Source organism: Oryzias latipes, chromosome 3 (genome assembly GCF_002234675.1).
Source record: "Oryzias latipes chromosome 3, ASM223467v1".
Lineage (NCBI taxonomy): Eukaryota > Metazoa > Chordata > Actinopteri > Beloniformes > Adrianichthyidae > Oryzias > Oryzias latipes.
This window is the reverse complement of record NC_019861.2, coordinates 34,899,164-34,927,042: the sequence shown is the minus strand read 5'-3', so window position 1 is coordinate 34,927,042 and position 27,879 is coordinate 34,899,164.

Below are 27,879 nucleotides of genomic sequence, written 5' to 3'. Positions count from 1 at the left end.
CCGTTGACTTCCGCATCTTAGCCACGGAAGCAGGTTGGGACATGCGAGCCCTACAGGAAGTGTTCTATAACGGATTAACAGATTCGATCAAAGATGAACTATTGCATTATGATAAACCGGACTCCCTTGAGTCTTTGATTACACTTTCCATTCGGATTGATAACCGCCTCCGCGAGCGCCGCGGCTCTCGAAACTACAAGTCCCAGCTGGCCTTCCCGAGACCCACGACACGTCCGGTCACGCCCCCTTCTGTTTTTTCTTCTGCCGATATTCCTGCTCACTCATTAACCCCTGAGGAACCGATGCAGCTTGGTAGGACGCGTTTAACACCAAAGGAAAGAGAGGAGCGTCGGACAAGAGGAGAATGTTTTTACTGTGGCAGTAAAGATCACCAAGTGGCAGTCTGCCCCCTCAGGCCAAAAGAGAGAGCCCTTCAGTGATCATGGAGACACTGAAGGGCACTGTCTCTGACTCTCAAACCCCAGCTAGAACTGAATTCCTGGTCACTCTCTCTTTTGGTTCCTGGTCCCGATCCATATCCGCCCTCATCGACTCTGGTGCTGAGGGCAACTTCATCAATAAGAACCTAGCCCTTGAAGCTGGACTAACTCTCCTCCCCCTGGACCCCTGCTTAAAGGTCAGTGCAGCTAACGGACAGACTCTAACTCTGATTCAGCACCAGACTACTCCTGTTAACCTATGTTTTTCTGGCAACCACTGTGAGTCTCTCCAGTTTTATGTTTTTCAGGCTACTTCCTGCCAAATCATTTTGGGACGTCCATGGCTTAGTTTGCATAATCCCCACATTGACTGGCAGACAAACTGCATTATAAGTTGGAGTCCTTACTGTCACTCCACCTGTCTTCGCTCTGCCCTGCCTGATTTACAGACTACTGATTTGCCACCTGTTTCCCCAGACCTGTCTGGCGTCCCTCCGGTGTATCATGACCTTGCAGCGGTGTTCAGTAAGCAAAGGGCTTCCACCCTTCCTCCTCACAGACCGTATGACATTGCCATAGATCTGCTCCCAGGTGTCACCTTACCTTCTTCTAAACTGTACAGTCTCTCCAGACCAGAACTCACGGCCATGGAACGGTACATCAAGGAGTCCCTCGCTGCGGGCATAATCCGACCATCCTCTTCTCCCCTGGCGGCTGGCTTTTTCTTTGTGGAGAAGAAGGACAAGTCTCTGCGGCCCTGTATTGACTACCGTCATCTCAATAACATCACGGTAAAGAACAAATACCCCTTGCCGTTACTAAATTAAGCCTTTGAGTATCTCCAGGGAGCTTCGGTCTTTACCAAATTAGATCTCCGTAATGCTTACCATCTTGTGCGGGTGAGAGAGGGAGACGAATGGAAGACAGCATTCAACACACCTTTAGGCCACTTCGAGTACCTAGTGATGCCTTTTGGGTTAACCAATGCACCAGCAGTATTCCAGGCACTCGTAAATGACGTGCTCAGAGACTTTCTTAATCAGTTTGTGTTTGTCTACCTGGACGACATTCTTATCTATTCCCCCTCTCTCGATTCCCATGTCCAGCATGTGCATTTGGTCCTCCAAAGACTCCTCGAAAACAAACTGTACATCAAGGCGGAGAAATGTGAATTCCATGTCCCCAAGATCTCGTTCCTAGGTTTTGTTATAGAAAAGGGTCATGTTAACATGGATCCCACGAAGGTCGCTGCCATTAAGGAATGGCCCCGACCAACCTCCCGTAAAGACCTTCAGCGTTTCCTTGGTTTTTCTAATTTTTATCGTCGCTTCATACGCAACTTCAGCAGCATTGCACGCCCCCTAGCGTCTTTTACATCTCCCAAAACTCCTTTTTTGTGGAGCCAGGAAGCTGAGGATGCCTTCAACCTTCTCAAGACCCGGTTCACCACCGCCCCCGTGTTGGCCCAAGCCGATCCATCTCGACAGTTTGTGGTGGAGGTGGATGCCTCTGATACCGGGGTGGGGGCGGTCCTCTCCCAACGCACTCCAGATGGGAAGCTTCACCCGTGTGCATTCTTTTCCCGCAAACTGTCACCCTCCGAGCGCAATTACGACGTTGGTAATAGGGAATTGCTGGCCATTAAATTGGCTTTGGAAGAATGGCGCCATTGGCTGGAGGGTGCCGAACTTCCCTTTATAGTCTGGACAGATCACAAAAACCTCGAATACATAGTTTCTGCCAGAAGACTCAACCCTCGTCAGGCCCGTTGGGCTTTGTTTTTTAGCCGGTTTAATTTTACTGTCTCCTTTCACCCTGGGTCACGCAACGTGAAGCCTGATGCGCTCTCCCGCCTGCATTCCCCTGAAGAACCAGAGACCTCCTCTAGTCCCATCCTCCCTCCGTCCTGTGTGCTTGCCAGTCTCTCCTGGGAGATCGAGACCGCCATCCAGCAAGCTCTGGCCACTGATCCGGACCCCGGAGGTGGACCACCCAATCGCCAGTATGTCCCACCATCGGTCCGGTCTCGAGTGTTGACTTGGGTCCATGCGTCTCGGATCTCCTGCCATCCGGGGTTCCGTCGGACTCAACTCCAAGTCCAGCGGCATTTCTGGTGGCCTTCCATCATCTCAGACACTAAGGCCTATGTGGCTGCTTGCACCATTTGCGCCACCAGCAAATCCTCCCATCAAGCTCCTGCTGGCCTTCTTAATCCACTTCCTGTCCCTTCCAGACCATGGTCACACATAGCAGTGGATTTCGTCACCGGACTCCCCGCCTCTCAAGGGAACACTGTCATCTTGACGATTGTGGACAGATTCTCCAAGGCTGCTCATTTCGTGGCGCTGCCCAAACTTCCCACTGCTACTGAGACCGCCAGGTGCCTCACTGACCAAGTTTTCCGGCTCCATGGCATTCCCTGTGACATTGTTTCTGATCGTGGCCCCCAGTTTTCTTCCCAGGTCTGGAAGAACTTTTGCCAGGGACTGGGTGCCACGGCCAGCTTGTCCTCTGGTTTCCATCCCCAAACCAATGGCCAGACCGAACGCACGAACCAGGATTTGGAGTCTGCCCTTCGATGTGTGTGTTCCCAGAACCCCAGTTCATGGTCTAACCATCTGAGCTGGATAGAATACGCCCATAATAGTCTGGTCTCTTCCGCCACAGGAAGGTCCCCTTTTGAGGCCTATTTGGGCTACCAGCCCCCTCTGTTTCCCTCTGAAGAGGTTGACTTAACTGTTCCCTCTGTGGCAGATCACATCAGACGCTGTTGCAGGGTCTGGTCGGCGACTAGACAGTCGCTCCTACGTGCTACACAGCGTGCTAAGACCTCTGCTGACAGGCGCCGTTCTCCAGCTCCACCTTACGCTCCTGGACAGGAGGTTTGGCTGTCCACCAAGGACCTTCCCCTTCACACAGAGTCACGGAAGTTGTCACCTCGCTTCATCGGACCCTTCATTGTGGACTCTGTCATTAATCTTGCCAGTGTCAAGCTACGTCTCCCACGCTCCATGAAGGTTCATCCGGTCTTCCACGTCTCCCGCCTCAAACCTGTGGTCTCCAGTCCGCTGTGCCCTCCGTCCGGACCCCCTCCTCCCGCCCGGCTGGTGGACGGCCATCCGGTCTACACTGTCCGTCGCCTTCTGGATGTGCGTCGGCGGGGTCGTGGCCTCCAGTTCTTGGTGGACTGGGAGGGCTATGGCCCGGAGGAGCGCTGCTGGGTGCCTCGTTCATTTATTGTGGACCCTGCTCTGGTGCGGGAGTTTCGCCGCCTACACCCTGACCGTTTTCGTCCGCCGGGTGGCGTCCCTTGAGAGGGGGGTCCTGTTAGGATTATGAGCTCCTCCCACTCCTACCGGGGAATAATCGCCTCACCTGTTTCCAGTCTCCTCATCAACCTTCAGCCTATTTATGGACTCCTCACCTTCCAGCCGATGTCAGTCCGTCTGCTCTCAGCGGTAGAGTACTGACCTATGCTAAACTCTAGACCTTGTCAAAACCATTTCTATGCTTATGCTCATGCCTATGCCAAGAATCCTAATCTACTGTTAATCTGTTTCCTTCAGACATTGCCTCCAGCATCCTCCACACCTTTGGTCTCATCTGCCGTCCAGGATCCAGCCACCTAAGCCACCACCACTGGGACTGATTAAAAACTCTTTTCCACCAACCATCTCTGTTCTGTCCTGCTTCTGGGTCCAGCCTCGTAAACTCTAACAGAATTGCCCTCAGTGCCAATATGCGTCTGGTTCTCAGAACACTCCGGTCATCTGTTTTGTCATTCTTGTTTGTCGCTCTTGTTGCTACCTTGGATTTGTTGTGATGATGTTGATTTACGAAACGTTGAAGTTTCTGCTATACCAAGCCCAGTTTCTTGCATTTTCTATGCCACTAGGTCCTATTTTTACTAATATTCATGTTAAATCACAATTGCTTAATTTTTTAGTTAAAAGTATTACATCAAATACTCATCAAGTCCCTTTAGAAAATGACTCTGTGACCCTGAGTTGTTTCCATCACAATAAATGTGATGGAAGTGTTTGTAGTTGAAAAGAAAATGTGAAGTATTAAAGAGGAGATCCTTGGTTACATTTTGAAGTGTTTGGTATGATTGAGATCTTTTTTGTTTTATTTCTTTACAAAAACACTTTATATTTGTGAAGGTTCTCATTTATGCAGTTCGCATCTTGAAGTTTAGTTATGGAATCTGAGCTTAAAAACATTTCACCCCTCGTCCAAGTGGTTGTTCATTAGTGGCTCACAAATGCATAAACATTTATTATTAGGCATCTATGAATCATCTCTCCACTTTTTTATTTATTTTTTAATCTGATTACCAAAAACCCACTAATAAAGATTGAGTTTTTTGTTTTTTTAACATGTTCTTGTAGCATTTTTGTCATGAAGAAAATTAAGCTTGAACTTTCTGATGTTCATGTATGCCAACCCCTTCTAAATGTAAAATGAAACATTCCCAGGATTTTATGCCTGGATATAACTCACATATTGATTTTAAAAAATCAGATGAGTGTTTCACCAGTTTGGGATTAATCTATAGATTAATAAAAATGTGTCCTTTCATCCAAAGGTACTCCAAACAAGTGAATAAGTTATAAAAATAAGGTATTTTTTAACTAGCATAATTTATTTGGTAAATGTAAATTTATTACTCATCCTGTCTATATCTGCTTTGTTCCACTTAGGGAGCCACATGTGATGCTCATATAGGGAACCGTACCCTATAGAAGAGATTTACCTTATTTACACTAAATTAAAAACAACTGCAAAGTTAATTTGTGTCATGCTGACTAGAACATCTCTCTGAACTTTTAACATGGCAAAGGAAGAGGCAAAAATAGGAAGCTCATCTAATGGACCATTTGAGTATTTTTGAACTGTCTGCAGAATTGAGTTAGTGAGTGCAAAGTGCTCTATAGCACATCAAGGAATTTCCACAACTCCAATAACTCATATAATCCATCTCCTCTACTGTTACTTCACAAAAACGTCCTGCTCAGGAAAATTACCTTCTCCAGTTAATGACGAGCTTTATGGAAAAAAACAGGGGAAACCATTTAGATCCTCATTTATTCATGAGATTCAAATTCATTTACCTTTTTGTAAATTTTGAGTTTGTTTCATTTGGCTGCTCCCACACATGAAATACTTTACTGCTGAGTGCCATTAATAGACAAAACCTTGAGGTACTTTAGTCAGCTTTGACTCTCAAGAATATATATTTTCTGGGATAATGCATCTGGGATTTAACAAACAAACACAATAGGGTATTTGTTACTTTATATTGCTGCACTGCGACAGACTGACGACCTGTTTAAGGTGTCCCCTGCCTTTGCCCACAAGTGGGCGGGATAGGCTCCGGCAACCCCGTGTCCCGAAAAGGGAATAAACGGAAGATGAATGAATGAATGAATGAATAAATGAATATATTGCTGCAACAATTTAATTTATTTTATAATTGTTTACATTTTAAACTTTTTACACCAGGAAGTAGCGTTTAAAAAGACATTCATCTTTTTTTAGTACAGGTATTTGTACAATTAGCTAAATTTGCCTATTTAATTAAAGACCCACTCCAATCAAAATCATGTTTTTGTTGTTTTTTCTCATTTCTCATAATGGAGAACATATACAAAGAAAATCAACCATAAAACTTCATTTCTGAGTATTTATTTCTTCAAATCGTTGTGAATCTGTCATGATGCCTCTCTCAGATCTCCTCCCCCTCCCAGCTCTGCTCTGCTCCTGACTCCACCAGCTGTGACTACTCACCTCATCAAGACTCTGATTTACTTAAGGAGACCCAGCTCCAGCATTCATCGCCAGTTTGTTGCCCTGATGGTGCTTAGTCTAACCTTAGACTCATGTCTTGGTCCTCTTTAACTTTGTTTGTTTGTTTGTTTGTTTGTTTGTTTGTTTGTTTGTTTGTTTGTTTGTTTGTTTGTGCCACGAGAGTCACCTGAGTCAGATGTTTCCACGAGCAGTCGCTACTTCCCTGAATCTCCTGAAGGAACCAACCTCATCAAGATCCTCAGCCACGCCACGAACTCTAAACTACATCAGAGCCTCAAGCCTCGCCACGATCGTAATTCCGCCAGAACCTCCAGCCACGCCAAGTCTCCTAACCACTTCGGGTCAAAATAAATCTAAATTACTCACCTTACCACTTACCTGTGTCCTCCTTCCGGGTTTCAGCATCTGGGTCTGTCTAGTCTTCGGATCATGACAGAATCAGGAACAGATGAAAAAATCCTGTTGGGAAAAGCTTGTCGATGTGATGTCAGAACCAGAGCGGCAGGCCACAAGCTCCCTGCTCTGCTCTATTCTGATGAATCGGCTTGCAGACCAACATATTCATGTACGGCTTTGTTTTCCTCATCTCAGCTGTCTAAGATCATTGTTCTCTATTTTTGTCGCACTAGTTGTGTTAGGTTGGCGGTATGAGTGGCTGTAAGATAGCAAGAGAGAGTGTAAACAAGGGGATCACGGGAAATGATGGCAGACTACTCAGATTTGAATTTCTAGTGAACTTCTGCAGCCCTGCAGAAACTGTCAGGTTTTTTATTTTCCCATAAAACAGCATAATTATAACTCAAAGGACACTGGTAACAATTTGAAAAAAAGATTGAAAGATGATCGGAGCGGGGCTTTAAAAAACAACAGCTAACACGCAAAGGTTTAGATAAAATGTTTAAACCCTGTGTGTAACTTTTCTTTCTCTGCTTTTTTTTTTTTTGAAGGCTTGTTGCCAAGAGTCATTTTTTAGTCAAAGAAACGGCATGAAGCTGGGTTTTAAACTGATGCTGTATTAAGGAAATATGAGTTAAAATTACATTATTAATGGAAAAAATGCTCTGAAAAACCAAATCAAAGATGTTGCTCTTCACTGACTGCTGGTGCAGAGACTCTGAGATGTTCTCCTGTTCATCAATCTTCCACTGAAGAGTCCCTGATGGCTGAACATCCAACCACAGAAAGGGAAACCAGCAAGAGTGAAAGTGCGTGAGAGTCGAACTACAAACTAACTTTAACCAACCAACACCCCTGAGCGGGTTTCTAGCAGACTCAAGGCTGCCCACCAACAAGATGGATGAGATCAGCATGGGAAGTATGTAATCAAAACATAGCCTACTGGACGCTGGTAATAAGCTGGCAGGGGGGCGTTCTTTACAGAGCAGACCTTATGGAGGATACCAGGAAAAGCTGAGGGGGAGGACGTGTCTTTACATAAACAGCACATGTTTGTTTCTGTAACACATCTTCCAGAAGACGATGTGTCACAGAAATCCTGCAGTCCTGTCTCGTAGCCTTTGACTGTTGAGTGCAGCCTGTCATTCACCTGAGGGAACCTTTGGTAAGCTAGCACGGAACAGGCGACGAGGAGTTAAAATCAATCATTTTACAATCAATTATTAACCAAACTTAGGTTGGGAACCATTGACTGCTTCTTCAACTGTGCCGTGCTAAGTACAATGAGGTAGGATCCCCAGAAAGAATTGCAACTACATCTTTGGAAGCAAAAAGGGATCCCTGATGTACAAACAAGGCATACAAATCATAAATTGATCATTTTCTAAGACTGACTTTATGTGAGCTTTTTTGTTGTTGCTATAGTTGTGCTACTATAGGTTTAGACCCCTGTGAGTTATATAAACTTCAAATTTTTTCCTTGCCTTTCTAACTGTTTACATTCTCTCTGTCTCACTGTTGCAGTTATAAACATTTCTTGCTTTTGTTCTGTTACATTTGTTTCTGTTTTTTTTGTCCTCCATGATCTCTGCCAATCACAGATTTTAGCCGTTAAATGCAAATTGCTTCCATACCCCTCTGGCTCCTCCCTATTGCTTCAATTGTAGGAGCATTTAAAGGTGTAGGGGTGTTTTAAAGAGGAGCCCTAGTGACTTAAAGTCATTCGGTCTAGTTCTGCTGAGCATTACATTATGTTAGAGTGACAAAATAATCGAGCCTTTTTGAAATGATGTGGACTGAATTGGAAAAAAGTAAACACTTTTTACATTTTTTGAATACATTGAAAAATTCCAGTTTTCCTGATTATTTTTTAATTGGTGTGATGTTTAAATCAGATGAGCTGATAACAAAATCTGGTTCTGTCTTTTGGCATATGGGATCCAAAGAATCATTTATAGCTAAACTAGATGATGTTCTTGTGGGGGATCCATTTGATCACTGAAAGTGAGAGAAAGTTGCTTTAGCTAAACCGACTGTAAAATTTCTGAAGAGAAATATTTCCTTAATACAGGCATAATACAGAAAAAGTCAACATCAACAATGGACAGTATTCTCACACAAACAACAATAACACATGGACTGAATAACCACTTACACTACATGCACGTCATCTGTTGAATTTTAATGGTCAATGTTTCACACTGTAAATACTTATTTATTTATTTAACTACATTCTGTTGCTGTGTACTTGAGACATGTGCAATGACAACTAATGCTATTAAAATCTTTGTTTTTTTTATATATATTGCAGGAATAGAAATAACAAGTCCAATAAATATTTGACAAAAAGGGCCTCTCTGCATCCAAACCAGCCAATCACAGACATGATGGTTCATGTTGATTTGTCTGGATTCCATCCGATCATGTGTCCTTTCACCAACTCTGGGTTTTTCAGTCATTTAGCCAAAGTGCAGCCATTTGTGCACAATACAGTGAATTGACTTTCAGGTTGAAAACATTAACATACTTTCAGCTATCTTCAAAACCATTTTTAAATCCTTACTTCTTTTTTTTACAACATCTTATAAATGTATTCCTCTGTTTTCAACCTAACAGGACCAGCAGTTAATGGTGGACTGCCTCTCCTATACGATCCGTCTTCGGTTATTCCTAAGATTTTAGTTGGCTCTAAAAAATTTACAATTTCATTATAGTGGTGGAAAAACTGCAGACCAGCAAATACTGAAGCCCTTTTCACTCCCTCATTGGTCTCCTCTTCTTGTCTGTTCGGTTCTTTAGAAACTCCTCTCTTTTGAAAGACTTTCTCAGTGGACTTCAAGTGGAATCTCAATTTGAAAGAAGATAGCAGACCTTCTGAATGACCTTTAATGTTTTATTTGCATCTGTATATTTTTTACTTTCATTTTTCTCCAAAAACTGTCTTATTCAAAGACAGAGATCCTCAGTATAAAACGGATTTTACTCCAAACTGGTTGCTCAAGGTCTCCCACATGTGAAAGCAGCTCACAGTTCTCCCAACTAGTTATTATCAATACTTTTATTTCATTATATGTGGGGAAAAGTTGCTTAAATTCGCCCAATGTCAAGAAATGTTTTGTTAAACTTGTACACTGTCACTTAGTCAGTAATGAGACTTTATGTCCTTGTTTTTGTGGTGACCAAGGGGCTTTGTGTTTGCCAAAATTTATGGTCTACGTACTGTTACCCCCTGAGGAACTGAGGCCTGGAAAACACAGACACATTTTTGAAAGCATCTCCATTCATATCTGCAATTTGAAGCCAACATATGCAGTCCAGTGAGATGCTTGTTTTGCTGAGTGGTTGTCTTAAAAAGGAATTTAAAAATGAATTTAAAGTTGGAAAAAACTCCGAACAATTTATTATATGGACATTTGAATCAGAATTATTTTTCTAATTGTCATTACGATAGTAAATTGTAAGAAAATTAGAGCAGCTCAGGATGGGAGGGACAAGAAAATGAAAATACATCAGTGTGGTTATCAAAGATGCAACATCTTTATATAAACCTGCAATGCTCAGAGCAGTGTCCGTGTGGAGGAAAGGTGGGGTCCAGGCTCAACTGAGGCTATGAGAAAGTCCTTGAAAATGATCCGGGAACAGATGAGGGGGTGGAGTCCAAGGTGTTGTTGTGCTCCAGGTGTCTCAGAGCAGTGTGAATGTGAAGCGTGATGGATGTAGTGTCTTCAGTTGATCAGTTTGCTCTGTGAACCAACAGGTTGGGAGTTAGGCTGTCTTTGATGTGGTTTAGGACCAACTAATACTGGACCATGGTGATGATAGGACTGAGTGCAGCTGGGCGGTAGTCAGTGATGCCGGCTGTTGATGACTTTAGGGTTTGGGGGTGATGGTGGATGACTTCAAACAGCCTGAGCCATACAGAGATTGAAGGTTTTCGTGAATACCTGTGAGAGCTGGACAGCATAGGGCTTTCGTACCCCGTCCTTGGCAGTGGTAGATCACAGTTACAGTCTCCACTAAAAAAAAAGAAATATGAATGCATATGTGAATTACTGTAAAGTGTTGTTCATTGTTTTGATGTCAGTTGGTGTAGTTTTAGAATACTGCTGTAAGCTGGTATTTGCACTTATGCTTGTGCTTTGCTGCTTGGATCTGTAATACCACTACCTTTCCCTAGGTGGGAGTATATTCTCTTACTTTTAACCTGCGGTTTACCTAGCCCTTGTGCTTGACCCCACCCCTTACATGTTCTCCCTACCATGACAAAGGTGGATAAAGGTGGAGAGGATTTCATGTAATCCATGGAAACCAGTGAAGATCACAAATCATTGAAGAAAAAAGGTTCAGCGTACTGTCTAGTGGGTCTAGATGACCCAACTCCCAACGTTAAAGTGCCTAGGATAGCACAAGGGCTAAATTAGGTTAATTTAGCTGAATTAAAAACTGCAAGCGCTCAGATATCTAGAGTGGCCTTAAAGTTCAAGGACGTTTGCTTACGGTAAATTGGAAAATGTGTTTACTCTGCAAAAAGCACATTTACTTGTTTTCCATATTTTGGCTTAAGAGCTCATCTTAAATGAGATAATATTCAGAGTAATGTGTTTACATATGTTGCAGAAACATAGGCGTTCATGTTTACACACCCCTGGGATAATTTTGAATAAAACATCAAGCGGCACATTCGTTTTTGTCAACAACAGTCATCCTTGGCATCCAAGGACGTTTCCACCGTTGAGGGATTGTTTGCACAGTTCTAGTCTCCTGTCTTCAGCTAAAACAAACATGTTTGGATTAGTCTGCAAATGCAGGCATGTGTTTTTATCAGCCAACAAGTCAGGTTAATAGAAGTTAAAGTTATCAGTGTTTAAAAATATATAGTCTAGAGTTTATTCATAAACTTTGTCATCAGAAAAAGTGTGTACTTTCCCGCCTCAATTATGCATTTTTTTGTTTTTGTGATGATTGCACATCACATCACATCATATATGTAACATGTTACAGATAGTATAAGAGCTTGTTTGGGACGATATCTTCATATTTATCCATGTTTTAAGTCTTAGTCACACGCATCTGTACAGAGGTTGACCGGTATGTCCTCTGGGAGTTTGGGGGTTTTCTTTGCCAGTGGAATATGAAAGAGAGGACAGGCTACATCTTAAGAGGTGTGTCTTTTCAGGCTTGAACAGCCACCTCTGGGAACATTATCATGAGAATGGAACGTACCATTGCTGTGTGTATGGCTGATGCTGTCACACGGTGTCCGCACGCCACATTAGTAAAATGCGAGTACTGGCATCTTACTGACGTCGGGTGAAAGCTGCACCTACTGGGTATGCAAGTGGTACGCAAATGTTTAGGTCTACAAACTTCTCTTATTGTCTAACTTCCTCATAACAGTCAGACTGCATGCAAGGAGCGTGCACTTCTCACATGAACAGCACTAACGGGCTCTTTGTGCAGTCCACACATGGAGTCTATAGGGAGGGTTAAAAAATGAGAAACCCATAAGACACCCCATGCCCTTTCCTTCCTAACTGAGTAATTGAAAAATAAACGGTTATTTGTCATATATAATGTTCTGTTTTTGAACCTCCACTATCAAACTTTTGTCGTCCCTGGCAGTGTTAACGTGTGTAATTGAGTGAGCATGTCACCATAAATACAAATTTAAGTCTTAAAAGTTTAATTTAGAAATTACAATGGAAGTTTTAATTTTGCAACCGGGACCTGTTTCTGGTTCCCCAGATTTTTCCCGAAAAATTGCAGTGTCAACTGACCGGAAAAATACCTTCTGTGTAAAGCTTGTTTTGCGGTGCGGAGGGACAAACGTCTAACGCAGACTGGACGGAGGCGATCTAAACAGTCCGATTGATTAATGAGCGTTCTATTTGTTTGTATCAACACAAAGCAACAGAGACACAAGTGGACGCACCGCCGACAGACCAGTGGAAATCAGCCTTGAGGGTTCACTAAAGATGTCAGGTTAAGATAGGAGTAGGGCCATGGATGACAGAAGTTACTTAATGAAACTGTAAATGACAAACAGAAGCAAATTCCACATTAATGTTCACATACAACAATGTTTTGTTTTTTTTTGTTTAACAACTAAGAAGAAAAAAACATAAAGTTTATGAAAACCAAAAATGAGAGAATCTAACTTTTAAATATTAGAAAGTAAAAATAAAGTGCACGTCATTGTGACTCAGAAAAATATTTTTTTATGTGTGCAACTGTGTCTTAAGCTGCATGTTCAATTCAATTCAGTTTTATTTGTATAGCCCAAATTCACAACAACAGTCTTCTAGATGGGCTTCGTATCGGTAATTGAAAAAGTAGAACATAAAATCAAAAGGATCATAAATACATAGAATCCAATAGGAAAATACTAAAATCAACTAACAAACTGACTAAGCTAAACTGGACATCCCTGCCCTTAGACCCCCCTTCGCGGTAAGGAAAAACTCCTAAAAAAAAGAACAGAGTCCGAAAAAAAACGAAGAAACCTCAGGGGTGCCCACATGAAGGAGGGATCCTCCCCCAGGACAGACAGGCGATGTACCAGAACTCATAGAGAAGAATTAACTTATCTAAATCTACAACTACATATTGAAAGTCCAGCAGACGAGCTTCATCCAGATGGAGTTGAGGCAACAATCGTGGGCGCGAGATGAGCTGGAGGCAGGATCCACAGCCAGGTGTGGGAGCAGGAGCAGAGACGAGGTACACGGCCAGGTACAGAGCAGAGACGAGCCAGAGGCAGGATCCACAGCCAGGTGTAAGAGCAGAAGTAGGGGCGAGCCAGAAACGAGGTACACGGTCAGGAACAGAAGCACGGATGAGCCAACTGGAATCTGGAAGCACTCCCACTCACCCGGAAGAGAGAGGGAAAGAGGGACAGTACATGAATCACACTGCACCAGACAGAGGCAACTGGGAAATGTTCTCACCTAAAAAACCAGTGTCTCTTCATCCTGACCCTTCATTTGTTTTTCCCAGCATTTGGCATTCTATTTTTTATTTTTATTGTCCTCTCTTAGAAAGGATCACTCAAAGAGCCAAGAACATTTGTCATGTCGGGTTCAAAAGGCTGTAATGATCCTCTCATTTCAGTTCTTGAATCTCACAAATTTCATCAAATTAGGTTGAACCCTTGGAGGGACGGTAGTGGAATCAAAGGCTCGGATCAATTACCTGCAGTTACTATGAGAACACAGCTTCAAAGGACACATCAGATCACAGTCTCTGAGGGTTTGGGTTTTTCCGCTTCTTCTTCCACCAACATCTATGAGCCACAAAAACAATCCACACAAATAAAGTTTAAATCCTTTGATATTTTCTATTGATTCAACGCAGGTAATGTCTTCAATGGAAGAAAAGTTTCTGCAATTACTCAACCAGCCAATAATTAGAGATCAAAAACAAGCTCAGAACTTGACCCAATTATGGGAGACGAAAAAACGATCGTACAAGTTCATCTGCCATAAGTCGTAAAGAGCTGAAAAAGTCAACAAAGATGGTTGAAGCAGTCTAAACTCCAGCTGAGATGTTCTGCTTTTCGACACATGAGAAAAATAGGCCTCCAGATGGGCCGCCTTGTTTTTAACCCCCTCTGGCTTCCTCTTCTGAAGGCTGGATTGTGTTCAATTATATTCATAAATTTTGAATCATCTTATAGCAGATAAATATGAACTGGATTTTAAATACAACCTGGGAGGGAAATGGAGATTAAAGAAAAAGATCAGCAAAAGGAAAAAAAAATTGGAGCATTCCAGTGGAAGGAAGGCGCCATTGAGATGGAGAGATGTGGAGAGAGAACAAAAAAAGACAGAGTGAGGTTAAAAAAAGACATTTTATTAGAAAGCAAGAGTACAAAAGGAGACTAAAAGGAGTGCAGGTAATCTGGGAATAGCTGGAACAAAGAAAGCAGATGGGAGCAAAACGGAGTCAAGCTTGACTCTTTTGGAGCAGAGAGGGAAAAAGCAAACATTCTGACCTGATCTTAGGACTTCAAACACAGCAGCTTCTGTGCACACTAACCAATGTCAAACTTACTGGATGTACAGAACTAAAAACAAAGGCAAACATGAAATAAAGCAAAGGGTTAATTTTCATTCTAAAATGAATAAATGTATTCTTTCTTGTGTAAATGTTTTCTTAATGGCATTAAAATGAAACAGCAAAATTTCCTGCTTGTTACCATAGAAACTAATGCATCAATTCTTCAAATGTCCTCAAGTTTTTGAGCTTTTAATTGTAGAATGTTAATTACTCACAAAAAAGCTGTATTTCTCTAAAAACCTGCTCTATGAGCACTAACCACTCCCTACCCACGGAAACGACCGGGCCTTCACATTATTATTTAGATACCTGAAGAACAGTGTAGAACAGCCCCTTCCAGGAAGTCTGCGCTGGCAGCTCCGCCCACAGGCTAACACACACACCTACTTTCTTTACGATGCGGTGATCGGGAAAACGTGATCATCATCTCTGCACAATATACAAATCCATCTTTGCAAAAGGTTGGATGTTGTTTTCGTGGTATTATATATAAGTAAAATACCATAAGTATTATATAACTTTTAAGAATAACATGATGTAGGCCCTTTAATAAAAAAATGTATGACATCTGCTTTGTCTACATTATTCATTGTCTAATGGGGTGGAATAGCCTACATATGTTTTCAAAATGAGAAACATTTCAATTGTTCTTTAATCTTACAGTTTTGTTAAATATTTTCTAAGGAGTTGACCTCCATAAACTAATTCATTGATTTAAAAACTTATAATCAGTGCTGAAGGGAGTTCTGAAAGTATATTAACATTTTTTTTTACTTAGCCTTCTTTCTTCTTTCTTTTTCCACCACTTCAGTGTGTACGCACATAAAATAAACTCCAGATGCTTGAGAGAAAAGATCAAGCAACAGAATTCCCTTCCCTGAGGAGAGATATTTAAGTTAAGTCAATAACGTTACAGCCAGAAGGAGTTTGTTTTAGCTTTTTATTTTAACGTTTCATCCTCATCTGGGACTCAGCTCTTCTTGTTTTGTTCCTTAATAAGATGAACATTAAACTGATCTTGACAATTATCAAGATCTTAGATTCATGAAGGGGAGCACCAAACCACGGATGCTGTTTGTAAAACAATCTTCTCATCAGGAAACCTCTGAGCTTTGCTGGCATTTGTATTCATAAATATTAAAAGCTCCTTTGTCAAGGAGAAGTTGCTGAGATTGCCAACTTAACAATTTAAAACCTGACTGCAAAAAAGTATTAAAAAGAAATACTTGCACTCTTCCCCGCACTTCACACAACTGTCATTTTAACTCCTGAGTCATAAAAGCTGCATCAATACGCCACCCAGACGGAGCCAGAGGACGTTTCACCCGGCAGCAGAAGCACAAACAACGCAATTATGTTCATTAACGTGTGTATACCCATGTGGCAAATAATCTCTTCGGCAGAGATTTCTCCGGGAGTTTGGCTCTAATTAGTAAATTTATTAGTTGCTGCTGTGAAGCAGGAGGCAACTGCATTATTTCTGTCAATCAAAATTGCAGCTTTAAACTCATGTCAAGTTGATTTATTTTGTACATTTCCTGCTGCCCTGTCACTTTAAAAAAAAGTGGTTTGTCATTTCAAACTTGTAAAGATAGTTAACACCTTACTATCTGAATTTATTTGCAATCATACAAAAATAAAGGATTCAGCTGTTTGTTTGTTTTTTTCATTTAAGATGATGCTAAATTAATGTCCTGGATTAGAGTCCTGGATTAAGTGGTACGTTGTGAATTACCAACATACATTGTAAAGGAGTTAAATAACCAAATGTTTGAAGTATTAACTAAAAATGATTACGTTGATTTTTCTAATTTCTGTATTGTTTTTTTCTTTTGACCAATCAGGCAAAAACAGCTTTTCTTCTACTTCACAATTTACAAGTTTTGTATTATTTTTAATGACATTTAGAGATTTGTTCTGTTTACATCACTGATTCAAGTTTTTTACAATCAAACAAAATTTGTTCTGAAAAGAAAATTGTTAAATTATGGAATCCGAAATCAGCCAACCTACATTTTTAATGACCGTTTTCTTGTGATCATGAGATCTACTATCCTACTATCCAGATAAAAAAAGTCATTTTGTTGAGATAACGAATAAAATGCTGTAGCGTGCCTCTCTACCTTTCCTGCACTGAGATGGTGAGACTTCATCTGTTGTAAGTTCTTTATTTTATTGTGGTCCGTAACCAACGCCGTACAGCTTACACCAACAACTATCCACAACAGCAACAGAAATACTCCCCAAACGTTTTCTCGGTCAATTTTTGATTTATTGGTGGAGCTGCGCTCCTCAAAGACCTTCATTTCATCTCATTCACCAAGCCAACTCCCTTTATCGTCATCATTCAGCCAATAGCTGAATCCTAGAAGCCCAAACCCCCAACAATAGATTGAATGACAGAACCCAGAGCCAACAAACGTCTCTGCTTGGTGCGTTCACTGAGCAAGGTCAAACTGTGCAAAATGTATGTAGAAAAACACAGGCGAGCCTCCACTTACTTCTATATAATGTTTTATTCTAAGACACATGTGTCAAACTCAAGGTCTGGGGGCCAAATGTGGCCCGCCATGTCATTTCATGTGGCCCGCAAGAACACAATGGCTTTCTTGGTTTAAATTATTTTTAGTTGATTACATTTTATTTATGTGTAGCTGCTGTGATTCTTCAATGTTTGCAGGTCTTATGTGTGTATGTAGACAAATTATTGTCATCAAACCATCAATTGGATGCAAGGCTGTGTGCAAACTTTTTTTGTAAATTACACGTGTGATAAATGTTCTTTGCAGCTCAGTCGTATGTTATTTTTCTTTTTTCACTTGGATATTTGATTAATGGAGTTATGTGGATTTTAATAAGTGGACAAAATTTATACGGATTTCTGCTAGAGTAACAAGCAAACATATCTTTCTATGCAATTGCAAATTTCACTTTAAAAAGTAAATAAATAGAGTTATTCACCACTAAGGAGTAGTTATATTCCTTTTTCATTACATTTAGTTACATGTGTAAGTTATATCTGGCCCTTTGAGGACGACCACTATGCTGATGTGGCCCTCTGTAAAAAAATGGTTTTGACACCCGTGTTCTAAGGGAATTGACAATTAAGTGTCATAATTCTGGTTGTTTGTTTTTTCAACCAAAAACTTCAAAGCCAATAACCTTTTAAAAAAACTTTATGTTCAATTTTGAACAAACACTTTACTAATGGTGTCATTACTATGCCATTTCAAAAAAGTGTTTCCATCACAGTTTTTCTTAACATGTCAATTCTGATACAGCTCAAAATCAACCTACTCCAAGCGCAAAAACGTTTTTTGGATAAATGCAAGGTTTTTCAACATCCTCGGGTTTTTATTAGGTGAATTTTACCATCGCAAATCCAACATGTTGAATTTCATAGCCCATGAACACGCAGCTACTGTAAACGACCACAGTGACTGGCAAATGTACTGGTGACCGAATGGACTACTCTGGTGTTGGGATGGCAATCCCAAATCTACGAAACTGATTTAGTAAATAACAATGTCCACAACAGAACCAATTTAATAAGTTTGCTCCAACTTTCTTTCCCTTACAACTTCCATCAAGAAAACCAGCCCAGTCATTTTTTTTAAATGCAGTTTGTCCTTCATTTTACATCTAAAGTCAGTAATTAATGATACCAGCTCCACTCTTTGACTTCTGCAGCAGCAGTTAGCTCATATAATTGCAACGTATGTATGACCTGAGCATAATACTGATAAGCTGCGTAGCCTCCTTAAAGAGCAGTCTGTGTCTAAATAGACGCATCTTAATTATCCCCACAGAGAATATGACTTGGAGAACATACAATTAAAGTGGCTAATTAATTCAGTGTTTTATTATCATAGTTTTTGCCTCATGCCAGGATGATGCAACTAAAAGATTTATAAAGCACCCATCCTCTCCACAAGGCTGTGGGTCAAGGCTTTGTAGTTCACTGTCCTGGCAGTCATTAGCCTCTGTGGGCTTTAGAAAAAAGCAAGAACTGGAAAAGAAATAAATAAATAACTGTCCTAACTGGACAAATCAGACCTCTTAGCTTGGCCCAGCGGGCTTCAGAGACCCAATAAATCTTTTTATACTTGACAAAGTTTCATTTTTTGTGCAAGTAAAGTCTGGGAGCTGTGAGTTTCCTCTGCTCTTCTGTGCCCTCCATTCTAGCACTCAACACTAACTAGGTTTGAAAATGTTCGTTTCAGTTATTTTCAACTTTTCCTGCCTGACGGTGAACTGCATTGAATTATCTTTTCATGGCTCTGGCTTTCCCACAAAGAAGCAAGCATTTAAGAAGCTGACCATCTCAGTTGTGTTCCAAAAGTTTTTTTATAAATCCCACCTCTGGCAGTATATTCGCAGAGATAATTAGCGTTCAATGCAAAGCAGGAGAAAAAAATCCCTATGCCAGAATGCCAGTTTAGTAATGGATCCAACACCACCTCAGACACAGTTCACCTCAAAGAATGGTTCAACCAGCAGAGCACAAGTGCAGGTTCGTAGTGTCAGCCCCCAAATTTCCAGCTTTCCTCAAAACGTGCGGTTTTAAAGAGAAATGACTCACATAGTCGGTAAAAGAGGCTCTCCTGAAGAATGAGGAACAGCATGGAGAAACTTGTATCAGTGTAAACACTCCCTTTTCCACAAGTGAATGCATTTTTCCATTCACCTTGGAAGCCAATGGCCAGAGAGGCACCTCCACCAACATGTTAGGGTTTCCTCAGCTTTATTGCATGAAAGACGTAGACGATAGCAGTACTGACAACTGTGTGAAACAGATGCTCTGGAAGGACCTCTGAGTTTCCATCTGCATTTATGTTCTTGCTGTGGAGCCTTGCACCTTAGTGGAAAAAAATAAAGTGATTGATGATGTTCAAACCTGTCAGTAAAAATCTTGCTGTAAATGGACAGGTGGTAAAGACTTTGAGACACAATTCTACAGCACTTAAATAAACTCATTAGTGGAAAAAAAACATGTAGGAAGGACTTACATTTTTAGATTTTCTGTCCCACAGATGGCAGTTTAGCCTTACTAACAACTACACTGTCATGTCAGGGCACCGTACAGCAGCCTCACCCATACATCATGGCTGTGTGCAACTTACATCATATAAATACTTCACAAAACACTTACCACATGCACGAAAATGGTATACTCCATCTTTAGTCCATGCAACCTGGCTGTATAAGCCTCAAGGGAACTGCAAGACACACCTCCCACAAGATGGGGCCACTCGTCTCTACAACCCTCAATGGGGCAAAACCTGCAGTACTTGTGTGCCCCCCCCCCCCCCCCCCGACTGCATGTGACTAAGGCTTTATCAAACTCTGATTGAATTTGTGTTGCCACTCCAGAAGAATTAATAATAAAAAAAATCCACCGCTGCAGCCACTCAACATAACAATGAATCAAGTGCCTTTTTGTGCAACTTTTGCCCATAGCTAATGTCTCAAGCCTAACCTGTGTCTCAGCCTGACTCAGTGTAGTGTCGGCAGGTGTCTCAAACTTCTGACCAAATGGTGAGTGGTGCCTCAGATGCAGAGCATGTTTGAATGTAGAGATCACTGTTCACCTCTTTGCATTGTAGGAGACGTGTAACTGATCTAGATTGTACCTTAAACTCTGCCTATGGTAGCAGAGATAGACTCTGCGACTGACTTTATTCCTAATCCCTCTAGACTATTAGAGGGATTAAGAATGACCTGTTAGACAAACGACAAAGACCCCAATTACATTTGGTAAATGGATGCCTAACACATTACAATGTTCTTGTGATTACACTGACAAGAGCAAAATGGAGGCAATCTAATTTTAATTAGATCTCTGGCAATCCTCTAAACCAACATAACCTTTCGCTTGGAGATGTACTTGGTGACTTGATGTCATCAAAACATTAGAGATTTGGACCAACTTTGACTTTTAAAACAAATTTTTGAGGAATCAAATGCAGAGGTGATGAATTTTTGTTTCGCATGTAAAAATCCAATTTTTCAAACAAACATAAAATAACCTGAATTTTATAATGCCATTCCGGTCTGCAGGATTGGCTGCAGCATCGTAATCAAATGAGCGACCACGCAGCTGGGAAGAAGGAGCTAGGACCCTTATTGATATGCTAATGTTGTCGTTCATTTGCTGCTTTTAATTAGCTGGTGTGCAACTGGGGGCTTTTGGCTAGCTGCAGCAACCGACAGCAGACGATTTATCAATCGACGAGACAGAGGCAGGGACACTCAGACAAGACGTGCCACCATGTAAACATGCTGATGAAAAAAAATAAAAGAACAGAATGAAAAATGTAACCAGGAAGTAAACACCTGACAAGAGGAGGACAATTTGAAAGTCACTTGTAAGATTGTAATGTAAAATGCAATCCAAATTTAGCGACCATTTGGTTCTTTGCTGAAAACATACCTGTGTGATTGTAACTGTCATCTCAGACTGTTACATTTCAAAGTGCTTCGTGCCAGAAATATTTGAAGTTATAAGAAGTTATAAAGCAAAAAATATGTTTTAGAAGTTTTCAGAACCTCGAACAGCTCATATAAATTAACAGGTAGAGGTATTTTGACATGTGGGGGTAGTACTTATATCAGCAATAAAAGGGAATTGCCTATAATAATATTATAAATTCAGAGGATGGTCAAAGGCTTTTTTTTTTATAAAAAATACACTCTTTCTCACATATTGTGCAGATATTTTGTGCATGTCAACTCTCTGCAGACCCAATTTTTGTAATGCCTTTGTGTTTGCCTGTCATTTGGTTGTGGACATGCGCGCGTACACATTGTCATTTATTCAGACAGGCTTTCTTTGTCCTGTCAGATCTCCACTCAGTTTCTCACGTCTCCAGCTTGTTGTTGAGGCTGCTGTGCGTGCAAAAGGCATTTTCACTGTGAACTGAAGTATTTTATCATTTATTTGACTTTCAAACTAAGGAGCATCCATTTTCCATGAAGTTTGACAGCCGCGTTAGGACATGATTAAAGTCACTGAAAGCAGAGGAGACTGACATTTTTATGTCATTATTTCAGACATTCGAAGACCACATATCCCTTTCATCTTCAGGGACATCGCTCTACTTCTTCTGAAGTGTTTTTGCTTTCCTCTTTCATTCCAAGCGGTTCTTCAAAATTCAGTAATAAATTTAAACACGAGATCTGCTTGATTTCCAGTGAACGGTCACAACAGGCTGCTTGTGGACTTGCTGCCTCATGACAGGAATTTTACCTAAACTTCTGATTCCATATACTGTACTCTTTCTTATTGGTTTATCAATCCTTCGCATGTTCCATAATTTTAGTCCAACTAAAAACGTATGATTGGTGGATATAATTCAGCAGTTTTTCTAATCAATATTTTTTATTGGCCATTTTAATGTCCAAAAGATCTTTTTTGCATTTTCTTTTAACAATTCGAGCAAATATAGCTACTTGGCATTTTTGAAAAACGAAGATTACCTAAAACATTACCTACAAAAAATTACTTACATAGATAAAAACCTGCAGAAAAAAAGGTCATTATTTCAACTTACCCACATTCCATCTATCCATCCATTTTCTCAACCCGCGTATTACCTTTTAGGTTGCTGGAGCCTATCCCAGCCACTGTTGGGCAAATGTGGGGTGCACCCTGAACAGATCACCAATCTGTCGCACGACAAACATTCTGGTCAGATGATGTGAAAAAATGTAAACAATGAGACCTCAAGTGGAAAGCTACTGATGTAACAAGATAGGAAAAAAAGACATAATGGACATTATGTCCACAAACATCCGAGTTCTCGACAGTGCCAAAACGACATACTTGATCTCATAAACTAAGTTGGGCTAGGCCTGGTTAATCATTTGATGGGAAAAAACACTTGAGACTACCAGGATGTGAATTCTTTATACCACATACATAAATGGTGTAAATGGTGTATATGTGTACAGCGAGTTACTGCCTTGCTTGAAGGCATTTTACAGTTACAGTCCCATTCACCCACACAGACGTTCAGACAGTAATGGTGGCTCCAACGTAGAACCACCACCAGCAGCAATGTGGGGCTCAGTGTCTTGCTCAAGGACAATTTGGCACATTGGTGGGCAAGGCGGGAACCGAAGCTGCGATCTTTTGATCAGAGTTTGACCGCTCTACCTCTTCACCAGCCAGTTAAATGCAGAGGGCTGGGTAAGGAAGTGGCTGTATGGTGGTGCAATGGTCAGCACTCTTGCTTCCCTGCAAGGTAGTGTTCAAATCCGGGCTGGGACCTGTTTGTGTGTAGTTTGCAGGCTCTTTTCTTTCATGCCTGGGTTTTCTCCAGGCACTCCGGCTTCCAACCATGATCCAAATCAGGTTTCGTAGGACAAATGGTGAATCTAAACTGTCCCTCGGTGTGAATGTGGTTGTGTGACCGTTTGACACACTGGTAAACCATCCAGGCTGTACAGCACCTACGACAATTGAGGTCTTATTTTAATTTTAAGAGTGTTTTTTTTTTTTTTTTTTTTTTTACATTTGAAAAGATTGATTGTATTGAACTGCCATTTAGTTACATAGTAAAAACATATTTATTGAAATAGCAGTCAAAGTTGAGCCTCATGCATTAGTAGCCTACCAGAATTACCATCATTATAACAGTGTTCGTCTTCACATTCAAAATAAAGACGTTCTTTCAATTTACTGAAGCATTGCAAACCCATCTTAATTAAAAACACAATTTACAGTCTGTCTTCCTTGTCTAGGTAATGTAAAGTGAGTGAATAGATGCAAACTTTAGTGATGTCCAGTCATGGTGTCTTTTTGAAGGAAGTGCCATACTTCCACAAGTAACAAAAATTGGTTAAAGAATCTCCAACTTTAACTTTTCTTGTCAAATCTTCTTTTTCGTTTTCTTTTTTTAAAGAATTGAAATGTTTGTTAGAGGAAGCAACAAAGAAACATTTTGCCGTTAAAAAGCCCAAAGTCTGCTGTAAGCACCGTTCCTGGAACACAGTTTTGCCCTTCAGGCAGGGTCCTGGGTCAAGGAACTCAATTAAATTTATTGGCATTTGTTAAAAAAAAAAAAAAATACATGAATTACACTCAATCCTGAGTGTTTTTGTGGCAGGACACACAACAGAAGTGGTCTGAACTGTGAAGATGATTCTTTGAGTCCAAGTCATGCATTGCTGTTTTTACATGTGTTGCTGTTTGTTTTTGGATGAGCAACTTTGTGTTGCAAGGATGCAGCCATGAAGGACTATTGATGTACACTTTGGTTCAAATTCTTAGTGACAGCAGAGACACGTAGAATCTGTTGTCTTCTATCACAGAGCATGACCCAGTCAATCCTATCCATACTATCTATACCTTTTGCAGTTGCCAAATTCAGGAAGTTCTGGTCATAGATGTTGCTTAGATCCTTCTAGATCTTTTGACAAGTTTTTTTTGCTTTTGGTGTCATACACTTTTAGAGTGACACCTAAACACCTTAAAAACACAGCAATGAAAGCAGCACCAAAGAAAACAATTCAGAAAAGAAAAAGAAAACCGTACAGAGGAAAAAGACCAGCAGCTATATATATGTGACAAAATCTGGCGTAGAAAAGCCATAAAAATACTTAGCAGCGCAGCGTGACTCTCAGTAGGACACAGCTGGTGGAAACAAAACAAATGCTCATCTCAGGTGCACCTCCTGAGTTTTCTCACAGCAGTCATCACTGCACTGCCATCGCTTTCTGTTCCCAACTTTTACAGTATTATGAAAAAGCACCTGGGGATTTATGTATTTCTGTCTTCTGTGGGAATTTAAATTTTACTTGTGAAATTATCTGACTCTATCTATACACTAAAAAAAACAGCAAATACAAAACACATTCTTTTCCAACTAAACTGGATGTGATTCCCGGGGGGGGGGCGGTGTTGGGGGTCCTGGCAACCACTTAGGAAGTTAGGAAGGAAGCTGAGTACTAGTGAGCGTGGAAGCCACTATCCAGGATGTACCACCGGACCATAACTGAAGTGGCTGATATCAAGAAGTCCTACCAATGGCTAGAAAGGGCCGGCCTACAGGACAGCACTGAAGCGCTCATCCTGGCACCTCAGGAACAAGCCCCAAGCACCAGAACCATAGAGGCTCAGATCTACCACACCAGACAAGACCCAAGGTGTAGGCTGTGCAAAGAGGCACCTGAAACAATCCAGCACATAACTGCAGGGTGTAAGATGCTAGCAGGGAAAGCATACATGGAGCGCACAATCAAGTGGCTGGAATAATATACAGGAACATGTGTGCAGAATATGAACTGGAAACCCCAAGGTCAAAATGGGAAACACCTCCGAAGGTGGTAGAGAATGAGAGGGCAAAGATCCTGTGAGACTTCCAGATCCAGACTGATAGGATGGTAATGGAGAACCAACCAGACATTGTAGTGGTGGATAAAGAACAGAGGAAAGCTGTTGTGGTGGATGTGGCAGTGCCAAGCGATGGGAACATCAGGAAGAAGGAACATGAGAAACTGGAGAAATACCAGGGCCTCAGAGAAGAACTGGAGAAAGCCTGGAAAGTGAAGGTGACAGTGGTGCCTGTGGTAATTGGAGCACTCGGGGCAGTAACCCCCAAGCTGGAGGAGTGGCTACAACAGATACCTGGAAAGACCTCAGACCTCTCAGTCCAGAAAAGCGCAGTGCTAGGAACAGCTAAGATACCTCTTCAGATACCCTCAAGCTCCCAGATTGTCAGTACCTCTGTCCTACATTATGCTTTTCTGTAGACTTTCCAAGTAAAATATATCCATATGATTATAAATTACCTTTGGCACACTAGAGAACATATTTTATGGAATCTGAGTTTTTCTCAGGAGTCCTTTTTCTCTTCCTGGAAGTAAGACTGATGGATCTCTAAGACAACGCCTTTCGCTCTTTGTGGGTGCTGCCCATTTCATGATGTCAGCCTAGAGCCGACCTTGGGAGCGTGTCTGCGTTTCTCCTACAAAAACAAACAACATCCGAACTTTTGCAAAGATGAATGTGCATATTGTGCATTTAAAAGGACCGCGTATATCAGATCACCACTAGCTCCCCATAGAAAGTGTTTGTGTGTGTTAGCCTGGGGGCGGAGCTGGCAGCACAGACTTTTCCTGGAAGGGGCTGTTCCTCACTTTGTGATGTCACAATGAGAGAACCCACTCGTTTTTGTGGATTGGGAGGGGCTGGTGCTCAGAGTGGAGGTTTTTAGAGGAATACGAAAAAATGTGTGAATGGATCAAAATGCCGAAATAACAGTATAATTGACATAAAATCTCAGAAGTTGATTTTGCATCATATGGACCCTTTAAGAAAAAGTTAATATATTGTGACAAAAGAGAACAAAACTTACATTTCTGACATAACTGAGTTAATTCAGAAACTATATATGAACTTTAACTAAATAGAATTTAGAATAGATCACAAAAAGAAGAACTCACACAAAATAGACATTAAAAAATGTATTTAAAAAAAACTAACTTTAATAAAATTTGTTTAATCTAAGCAACTAGATAAACTAAAATCAAGTTTAGGGACACTTGGTGATAGGGTGCTTGGATATCACTGTGATCAATCAGGAGATGTCCTGTTTCTACCCGCCAATTTTATCTGCATGCTTTAGTACACACACCCCTTTACCCCTACATTAATATACATTGCAACACACACACACACACACACACACAGTCTCAAGATGCAGTGTTTGTACAAAGCACGCCTCCCCTGGATTAATTATGGCCCAGTTATTTTTAATTAAAGCTCTTTCTGTCATTGCATGCTGGCAGTGTGGGAGTAAGTGTTGAGCAAAAGGAGTCTGTCTTTTTTCTGTCATTGATGTTTCATCAAGATCAGCTGAGGAGCTTCTCCTGAAGCATCATGGCCTGCAGCAGCTCTTGATAGTTTTTTATGTGTTCGGATGGACAGAAATCTCAAAAGAGAAGAAAAAGTCTTTTGTCATGACCTGAATAGAGATTTGCTGCCTGATTTTGTAAAACTAATTTCTTTCAGAAAACAACCTCACCATTAAGTGTGTATTTATGTTGTGTGAATTTCAGGTGCTTCCTCAGTTGGATCCTCTCCCTCAGCTGCTGTTCAGCCGCTGCAGCTCTAGATGGGGACCAGCCTCACCACTTAGCTGTGGTGAGGCTGCATTTGGCTGGATATGCAGCTGTTCACAGAGAGTGAGGTCCCAAATATTAGCATTTCCAACAACCAGCATTTTGTTTTCGTGCTCAACTGATTTCCCATTGTGTGGCCCCTTCAGTTTAGGGGCTGGATGGCAGGAAAGGAGTGGGGGAATGTGTATAGTTCTGGGGAGGGGGCTCTATTTTAATTTTTCGTGCTCGTTTTTATATTATTTATTGTGTTTTGTTTTAATTTAAAGCATTTTATGTTGTGTTTTTATATGAAAAGTTCTATTTATATAAAGTTTGATTTGGTTTGATTTGGTATTGTGTGAGGAGGAGTTTGACTTTCCATCAAACATGAAAATCTCGTTCATTTCCTAAAAACAGCAAAGCCCTTGGGCGCCCCTATCAACCCACATTAGAACACGCTCGTTCCTTCATGTTACTCTTACTTCTACACTGATGCATGGCTCCTCCTTAAGTTCCTTAAGTTTTAAATGTTTGTTTTGAACTCAAATAGACCTTACACAAAAGTGACGCAGAGAATTTTGAAATCCCACGACGTCATCAGCGTCTGATGAAGTAGGACGTTTAGCCTCCTTTCAACAAGCTCATTTGGAAATAACGTTTGAGTCAAAAGAAAGTTGTGATGAGCTCATTTCTTCCATCTTTGCTCTTAAAGTGAGCAATGAAATTAAACATTTACAGCTTCACATAACCAGTGACCTTTCAGGTGATGCTGGTATTTGCAGAAATTATTCTGAATGATAAACCCAAGCAAACAGACTCTTTGCACGCCATCTTTTTTTTTTTTTTTAGACAAATGTGCTCACCATTTGTGGGGTTTCTGCAGAAGAGGAAATGTTTTAAAGGCTCAGTGTGGCGCATAATGATGCATGAGAGTGTTACTGAAAGCCTCGGAGCTACAGAGCAAGCCAGATGTTTGGTAACCTCGTTGAACACATCTGCTCTGCAATATGAAGTTAAATTGACATGTTTGTGTCAGAAAATAACCTATTTTTACCCTCTTCTTTGTTTG